The 9804-nt window shown below is 44.0% G+C and overlaps 1 long non-coding RNA gene across 1 annotated transcript in view; it reads left to right on the forward strand.

The window, feature by feature from the left end:
- The window catches only part of LOC140200889 (uncharacterized), a 31919-nt gene extending 25103 nt beyond the window's left edge, over positions 1–6816 (forward strand). The window contains exon 3 of the long non-coding RNA XR_011886750.1: positions 6513–6816. This is a non-coding gene — a long non-coding RNA (uncharacterized lncRNA). The remainder of the gene's footprint in view (positions 1–6512) is intronic.
- The last annotated feature ends 2988 nt before the right edge of the window (positions 6817–9804 follow it).

Here is a 9804-nt window from a genome sequence, read left to right on the forward strand (position 1 = left end):
CAACGGCCAAAACTGCTTGAATCTCTCGAGTCAAAGCCTCAAAGCTCCACTCCTTCACTGGCCCACTCACTCATTGGTCGCTTTCCACAGCACAGCACTTCTTCCAAACCCTTGTAGATGGAAGGGATTTCAACTGGCTTGGGTGTTACAACTGCTCCTGAACATTCCTCTTTGCAGCAATACTTAGAGGTACCAATCAGAGAAGTGGCAGTGTTGGATCTCCTGTTAGAGAATGAGATAGGTCAGATAACAGAAGTTTGTGTTGGGGAGAACTTCGGGTCCAGTGATCACAATGCTATTAGTTTCAATATAATTATGGAGAAGGATGGATCTGGACCCAGGGTTGAGATTTTTGATTGGAGAAAGGCTAACTTTGAGGAGATGTGAAAGGATTTAGAAGGAGTGGACTGGGACAATTTGTTTCATGGGAGGATGTAATAGAGAAATGGAGGTCATTTAAAGGTGAAATTGTGAGAGTGCAGAATCTTCATGTTCCTGTTAGGTTGAAAGGAAAGGTTAAAAGTTTGAGAGAGCAATGGTTTTCAAAGGATATTGGAAACTTGGTTCAGAAAAAAAGAGAGATCTACAATAAATATAGACAGCATGGAATAAATGAGGTGTTCGAGGGATATAAAGAATGTAAAAAGAACCTGAAGAAAGAAATTAGAAAGGCTAAAAGAAGATATGAGGTTGCTTTGGCAAGTAAGGTGAAAATAAATCACAAGGGTTTCTACTGTTATACAAATAGCAAAAGAATAGTGAGGGATAAAATTGGTCCCTGAGAGAATCAGAGTGGACGGCTATGTGTGGAGCCAAAAGAAATGGGGGAGATTCTTAACAATTTCTTTTCTTCGGTATTCACTAAGGAGAAGGATATTGAATTGTGTAAGATAAGGGAAATGGGTAGGGAAGTTATGGAAACTATGATGATTAAAGAAGAAGTGGTACTGGAGCTTTTAAGGAATATAAAGGTGGATAAGTCTCCGGGTCCTGACAGGATATTCCCTTAGACATGGAGGGAAGTTAGTGTGGAAATAGCAGGGGCTTTGACAGAAATATTCAAATGTCTTTAGAAACGGGGATGGTGCCGGAGGATTGGCATATTGCTCATGTTGTTCCATTGTTTAAAAAGGGTTCTAAGAGTAAACCTAGCAATTATCGGCCTGTAAGTTTGACATCGGTGGTGGGTAAATGGATAGAAAGTATTCTTAGAGATGGTATATATAATTATCTGGATAGACAGGGTCTGATTAGGAACAATCAACATGGATTTGTGCGTGGAAGGTCATGTTTGACAAAGCTTATTGAATTTTTTGAAGAGGTTACTAGGAATGTTGATGAGGGTACTGCGGTGGATGTTGTCTATATGGACTTCAGTAAGGTCTTTGACAAGGTCCCGCATGGATGGTTGGTTAGGAAGGTTCAATCGTTAGGTATTAATATTGAAGTAGTAAAATGGATTCAGCAGTGGCTGGATGGGAGGCGCCAGAGAGTAGTGGTGGAAGACTGTTTGTCAGATTGGAGCCTGGTGACTAGTGGTGTGACTCAGGAATCTGTACTGGGTCCAGTGTTATTCGTCATATACATTAATGATCTGGATGATGGGGTGGTAAATTGGATGAGTAAGTATGCAAATGATACTAAGATAGGTGTAGTTGTGGATAATGAAGTAGGTTTTCAAAGCTTGCAGAGATATCTAGGCCAGTTGGAAGAGTGGGCTGAAAGATGGCAGATGGAGTTTAATGCTGATAAATGTGAGATGCTACACTTTGGTAGGACTAATCAAAATTGGACATACGTGGTAAATGGTAGGGCATTGAAGAATGCAGTAGAACAGAGAGATCTAGGAATAATGGTACATAGTTCCCTGAAGGTGGAATCTCATGTGGATAGGGTGGTGAAGAATGCTTTTGGTATGCTGGTCTTTACAAATCAGAGCATTGAGTATAGGAGTTGGGATGTAATATTGAAATTGTATAAGGCATTGGTGAGGCCAAATTTGGAGTACTGTTTACAGTTTTGGTCTCAAAATTGTAGGAAAGATGTCAACAAAATAGAGAGAGAAAGAAAAGGTTTACTAGAATGTTACCTGGGTTTCATCACCTAAGTTAGAGAGGAAGGTTGAACAAGTTGGGTCTTTATTGTTTGGAACGTAGAAGGTTGAGGGGGAACTTGATAGAGGTATTTAAGATTATGAGATGGACGGATAGAGTTGATGTGGATAGGCTTTTTCCATTGAGAGTGAGGGAGATTCAAACAAGAAGACATGAGTTGAGAGTTAAAGGGCAAAAGTTTATGGGTAACATGAGGGGTAACTTCTTTACTCAGAGAGTGGTGGCTGTTTGGAATGAGCTTCCAGCAGAAGTGGTTGAGGCAGGTTCAATGTTGTCGTTTAAAGTTAAACTGGTCAGCTATATGGACAGGAAAGGAATGGAGGGTTATGGGCTGAGTGCAGTTCGGTGGGACTAAGTGAGGGTAAGAGTTCGGCACGGACTAGAAGGGCCAAGATGGCCTGTTTCTGTGCTGTAATGGTTATATGGTTATCTGGTTAGGATAACTCCTGGGGCTCCTTAGGTAGCAGGGGTGATTCGGTAGAGTCTCTTCCATAGGTTTACAAGAATCTTTTGTTCAGACAGAGAACAAATCAGTCTTCAAATCCTCATCCTTATCCTCAGACAATGCTAATGAAGCACTACAAATGGACTTCGTGCTCCTGGGACTAGGCTGTCAAGCGACTACATTTAGGAGCCTTTCTCTTAGATGGGCATGGCGATGGGTTCCCTTAGGCTTGGCTACTAGGGCTTCAGACCGCTTGAGCACCACCTTGGTGGGCCTTTTGGCTTGCTTCTGAAATAATTACCCTCTCTCTGCAGTTCCAGTGCACCCCCGACTAGACATGGTCGGGACACACATGGTACTGTTGACTGGAGCTGGCTTGTTTTCCCTTGGACGCTGAATTGGGTCTTCCAAAGGCTCCAGGCTACTCTGAGCAAAAGTCTGCCTCCTTGTCGGCCGAGGCCCCAGGGGAGTCTGGGGGTCAGAATACCAAAGCAAACACATTCCCTCTTGCAACGACTTGATAATGCAATGATTTTCCCATCCTTTCAGTTCATGGAAGGGTTATATCTAGAAGATCTCTGCTTTCAGCTTGACACCAGAATCAGTAGGATTGGGAGTAGTGGCTTCTACCATCACAGTCTGCTTGACACTGCACAATCTTAGCAGTTTTTCCAATGGCTGCAACCCCCCTTTTGTCTGGGCAGATCCTGCAGTAGGAATTGCTTTTATAAATGCCAATAGGGGAGTATTCGGACATTCAGCCTGCATGTGACCTGTTTCCCTACAGTAATAGCAATAATCTCGACTCCGACACCTAGACCTCTCATCAGTGAGAGTCTTGTGCAGCCGATTTGCATTGGCTCGACAGGATCTTGTGCAGGAGACATGCTGGTCATTGAATGAGGGCAGAAATGGAGCAATGAAGCGAGGCTTGGGCAAGTCCTCTTCAACCTCTGGAGAAAGTGTTCAGCCAAGTGATTATTGAAGCTGATGAACTGATCAATTGGAGCCTCTAAGACCTTTACCAGCTTTCCTAAGGCAAAGGCATCCATGAATTCAATTCAGAATCCGTGGCAATACAGAGGGGGCCAAAGCTTCCCCGTTCCAGCCACAGTCCTCACCCAAAGGCCGAAACTCAGTAGCACAGTTGACTGCTGACCAACTACCTTGACGCATGTTCATCAAATGGTTCGAGGCTCTGTTTACGCTGGTGGGATGATGGCGCACCCTCTTCATGGCGTTCATGAATTCTTCCAAATCAAGAACAGATTTTTAACCTCCATTCCCAATGTGGAATGGCCTAGGCCAGGCCTCACTGACCATCACTGCCTATGGTCGCTCCGAAGTTTTGTCAACACATCCAAGTGGGCACATGGGGAGACAGCATACTCGACCACTGCTACTCTCCCTTCCACAACGCTTATAAAGCGCTCCTCCACCCACCGTTTGGAAAATCCGATCATTTCTCCATCTTCCTGCTGCTGAGTACAGCCAGAAGCTGAAACAAGAGGCACCCATAGTTAAAACCGTCCACTGTTGGTCCAACCAATTGGTCTCTATGTTACAGAATTGCTTTGATGACATCAACTGGAATGTCTTTTGTGATGAGGTTGACTCCGAGTTTTATCCGGATGAGGATGACTCACAAGCTTCATCTGGAAGTGTATTGAGGATGTTGTCCCTCAAAAATCGGTCGGGGTCTATCCAAACCAGAAACCCTGGATCAACAGTTTTGTGCGTGCCGCACTTACCACGCGAGACAGAGCTTACGCCGTCAGGAACCAACAGGAACTCAAGAAATGCAACTACGATCTACCCAAAGTCATCAAGGCAGCAAAATAACACTACAGGAACAAGATCCAGATACAACTCTCCACCAACACACGTAGCTTATGGCAAGGTCTGCATGCCATAGCAGACTTCAAAGCTAAACACAGTGGAGTTTCCAACATTGTTGCCTCTCTGGCAGATGAGATAAATCTTTTTTACACTCAGTTCAATGTTGCCACCATTGCGTCCCTGAGGAGAGCCATCGAAGCGACCTACACCTTGGTCATCTCTGAGACTGAAGTACGCAGGATGAGCGGACAGTCACAAGGCTGTGGGACTGGACAACATCCCAGGGCGGGTACTCAGAGTGTGCGTAGCACAGCTGTCAGATGTGTTTATAGACATTTTTAATCTCTCCCTCTCCCAGTGTAGAGTGCCCTCCTGCTTCAAAACATCCACCATTGTTCCTGTACCTAAAAAGACCAAAGTAACATGTCTGAACGACCGGAGTCCTGAAGCACTCTCCTCAAAAATAAGCAAGTGCTTTGAGAGGCTGGTCAAGGACTATCACCCACACTAGAACCCCTACAATTCACCAACTGACACAACTGATCAACAGATAACACAAAAGCCACAGCTCTACACACCGTCCTTACACATCTGGAGGAAAAGGATGCTTACGTGAGAATGCTGTTCTTAGATGACAGTTCAGCATTCCACATTATACTTCCCTCCAGACGACAAGAAGCTCAGAGACCTTGGCCTTCACCCTGCCTTGTGTAGCTGGATCCTGGACTTCCTCTCAGATCGCTGGCAGGTGGTAAGAGTGGGCTCCCTCACATCCACCCCTCTGAATTTCAACACAGGTGCCCCTCAGAGCTGTGTCCTAAGCCCCCTCCTTTATGCTCTGTATATTCATCACTGTGTCACCACCCACAGCTCCAATCTGCTAATTATATTTGCTGATGATACTACATTGATTGGCCTTATCTAAAATAATAAAAAGGCAGCCTACAGAGAAATCATCACCCTGACACAGTGATGTTAAGAAAACATTCTCTTCCTCAGTGTCACAAAAACAAAGGAGCTGCTTGTGGACTACGGGAGGAATGGAGGAATGGAGACTGGCTAACTCCTATTGATAGCAATGGATCTGGGATTGATTAAGTGAGCAGCTTTCAGTTCCTCAACATACACATCGCCAAGGATCTCATGTGGTCTGTACATACTGGCTGTGTGGTGAAAAAAGCACAACGGCTCCTCGTTCACCTCAGACAGTTGAAGAGGTTCGGCATGAGTCCCAGATCCTAAGTACTTTCTACAGGGGCACAATTGAGAGCATCTTGACTGGCTGCATCACTACCTGGTACGGGAACTGTACTTCCCTCAATTGCAGGACTCTGCAGAGAGTGGAGCTGACAGCACACTGCATCTGTAGATGTGAACTTCCCACTATTCAGGATATTTAAAGAGACAGATGCATAAAAAGGGCCCAAAGGATCATTGCGGACCTAGTCACCTCAATCACAAACTGTTCCAGCTGCTGCCATCCAGGAAACAGTACCGCAGCATAAAAGCCAGGACCAACAGGCTCCGGAACAGCTCCTTCCACCAGGCCATCAGACTGATTAATTCATGCTGACACAACTGAATTTCTATGTTATATTGACTTCCCTGTTGTACATATTATTTATTATAAATTACTATAAATTGCACATTGCACATTCAGACAGACATATAACATAAATATTTTTACTCCTCATGTCAGTGAAGGATGTAAGAAATAAAGCCGTTTTAGTTCAATTCTGGATAAAGGAGCGAGTTGATTCTGTCTCAGGTCTTGCCTGACAAGGGCTAGCAGTGCAGTGTGGTGTGTGCAGGATCCACCTGATCCCCACGCATCTCAAGAAACCCCGTCACAGGGTAGAGCAGATGGAGATCCAGCACAACCATCTTCCACCTCAGTCTGTCTTCAACTTGCTCCTCTCCTGTCATGAAATATCTTTGGATTCAGCTGGGTTATTCTAGACAGACAGATCTTCACAAGCTGCATCTGCCTCACTGAAGGTTCTGTAGAAGATCAAAAAGAATGGGAAAAAAAAGTTCAACATTAATGACCTACTTGGGGTAAAGGAAATATGTCTTAAATATTCATTCAGTTGTTGTTGTTTCTCTTTATACAGAAAACAGAGATCAGGTTTATTTCTTGGAAAAAAATTATGATGTCATTATACTCGAAAGACCAGACAATCCTGGAAATGGCACTTTTGTCTTGGAATGGAAACCACACTCAGAGCAGCACACCTACCAAATGTGGACTTTCACCAGAATCTCAGGACAGTGGATTGGAAATTGGAACGATGACTGGAGATCGCTTAACTTGTACCAGGAAATGAGATTGGATTATAGTACTGGTAATCTGATAATTAATGGACCCAACTTTAAATTTGCAGGATTATTCACTTTAACTCAAGCACAGAAAATCGTGAAGCAATATGAAATATTTGGAATCAAAGGTAAGTGGGGAAGACAAGAATTTCTGATTATCTTCAAATAATTTCATGTAAAATGATGAGAGGTTGTGAGAATCATGAGATTTCTTTCACCCAGTGAAGAGTGAATCTCCCATTAAAACAAATAGGGGGAAGATTCTTGATATCTGCTTGTGAAATTTTTGTCAGGAGCAAATATCGTTTGATCATTTTACCAGATACAGCAAGGAAAAGAAGCAACAAAAACAAAATGCTGGAGGAACTCAACAGGTCAGCTAGCATCTATAATTTGAAATGAACTGTCTATGTTTCGTTCTAAGACCCTTCATGAGAACAGGAAAGGAAAAGGGCAGAAGAGTAAAAGACTGGGGTAGAGGGAGGAGCGACAGCTGGTAGAACATAGAACAGTACAGCACAGTACAGGCCCTTCGGCCCACAATGTTGTGCCGACCCTTAAATCCTGCCTCCCATATAACCCCCCACCTCAATTTCCTCCATGTACCTGTCAAGTAGTCTCTTAAATTTCACTAGTGTATCTGCCTCCACCACTGACTCAGGTAGTGCATTCCACGCACCAGCCACTCTCTGAGTGAAAAACCTTCCACTAATATCCCCCTTGAACTTCCCACCCCTTACCTTAAAGCCATGTCCTCTTGTATTGAGCAGTGGTGCCCTGGGGAAGGAGCGCTGGCTATCCACTCTATCTATTCCTTTTAATATCTTGTATACCTCTATCATGTCTCCTCTCATCCTCCTTCCCCCCAGAGAGTAAAACCCTAGCTCCCTTAATGTCTGATCATAATGCATACTCTCTAAACCAGGCAGCATCCTGGTAAATCTCCTCTGTACCCTTCCACATCCTTCCTATAGTGAGGGGACCAGAACTGGACACAGTACTCCAAGTGTGGCCGAACCAGAGTTTTACAGAGCTGCATCATTACCCCATGACTCTTAAACTCTATTCCTCCAATCTTTGTGTCGTCTGCAAACTTGCCAACCCCCTCCTCCATCCCCACATCCAGGTCATTAATAAAAGTCATGAAAAATAGAGGTCCCAGAACCGATCCTTGTGGGACACCACTAGTCACAACCCTCCAATTCGAATGTACTGCCTCCACCACGACACTCTGCTTTCTGCAGGCAAGCCAATTCTGAATCCACCTGGCCAAACTTCCCTGGATCCCATGCCTTCTGATTTTCTGAATAAGCCTACCATGTGGAACCTTGTCAAATGCCTTACTAAAATCCATGTAGATCACATCCACTGCACTACCCTCATCTATATGCCTGGTCACCTCCTCAAAGAACTCTATCAGGCTTGTTAGATACGATCTGCCCTTCACAAAGCCATGCTGACTGTCCCTGATCAGACCATGATTCTCTAAATGCCCATAGATCCTATCTCTAAGAATCCTTTCCAACAGCTTTCCCACCACAGACGTAAGGCTCTCTGGTCTATAAGTGAATCCACGGGAGGAGAGTGGGTACGTGTGAAAGGGAGGGAATGACGTGAGAAGCTGGGCTGTGATAGGTGGAAGAGGCAATGGGCTGAGGCAGATGGAAGCTGATACGAGAGGACTGTGGAGCATGGAATAAGGGGGAGGAGATGGGAAACAGGGGAGGAAGGTGTGGGTAATGTGCAGCTCACAGAGGCTGGTGAGGGAAAAGGGACTGGGAAGGGCTTGTTGTCTGGGAATGGAAACCAGACTCATGGCTAGACATCTGGAAACTGAGGCCTTTCCAATGAACAGACAAGGCCTGGTGGAACAGGGTGTCTCACTGGAGAATGAGACACAGTGTACCAGCAGATGGATCTGGATTCTGGCACCATTAATTTGAGAATTAGTAAATACACCTGTGAACTTGCTGTATTGTCCACTCTGAGTCAAACACAGCCAAGGAAACGAATTCAGAAATAATATGAAAACTTTGGGATTAAAGGTGAGTGGGCCAGACGAAGATCAATAACATGTTTCCATGCAAATAATTAGAGTACTTCTCCCACTAAAACAACTAAGAGAAAAAGTATTTGTTCATTGCCTCTGACATAAAAATGGTTTGTCAATTTTCTGCAAGAACAGGAAGCCATGGAATCTACCCCACAGTGAGTATTATGGTCTGTTTACTGTCATGGTGTAAAATGCACTGAATTGTGTTGTGAAACATGTCGATGACTTCTAATGAATCTCAGCACAGTGGGTCCGGGGTGAGACTAGACATTGAAACTACTGATCAGTGTTATCCAGTGGACCATGTCAATGGCTCGCTTGGTCAAGATTAATGAGGAAGCCAATTTTCTGTGGAGTTTGGACTCTGTCAGAGAGTTCACTCCATAAGGGCAACTTCACAAAGGGATATATGTATTAATTCAGTTGCATCTCAAACTTGTTTGCATTCTTGAATCAAAATTACCATGCGGAGACCAAAAAAAAGAGAACAGCTGGAATTTCCCTATGTGAAATGTGAATAAATAAAGGACTTCCAGTGCTGTGTTTCCTAAGGTGAAATTCCCAGCTTGCTGGCATTTACAGGAGGTGAATCTGCTGGCACTCTCAATTACTGCACTCTACACGTACAACCAGGATTTTGTAGGAATACACTGATATTCCCGGCATTGACAGTTGGAAAAACTGTTGGTGGTCCTGGTGCGAGGTCACTCATTTCACTGGGGAATTTACAGGGTGTGGAGGAAAGGGTGGAAGAAAGTAAATTACTTGATTCTGTGAGTTTGTGTTTAGATGAATTTGTTCATTTATAAGTATTTTCAAATGATATTATATGTTAAATATTTATTAAATGAAAATATCTATTTATTTAATATTAATATAATTGGTGCCATTCAGAAACATTCCAACACTCTGGCAGCTTCAGCAGGGGACAAACCTGGGGGTGTGACTCTACCTCCTGTGGACAATTCTCCACAGTTGTGCAGGTGGGGCTAGTCTGTCCCATCTATATGACATAAAGCCAGTCAGTTAGACCT

The sequence above is a fragment of the Mobula birostris genome, chromosome 7 (genome assembly GCF_030028105.1).
Source record: "Mobula birostris isolate sMobBir1 chromosome 7, sMobBir1.hap1, whole genome shotgun sequence".
Lineage (NCBI taxonomy): Eukaryota > Metazoa > Chordata > Chondrichthyes > Myliobatiformes > Myliobatidae > Mobula > Mobula birostris.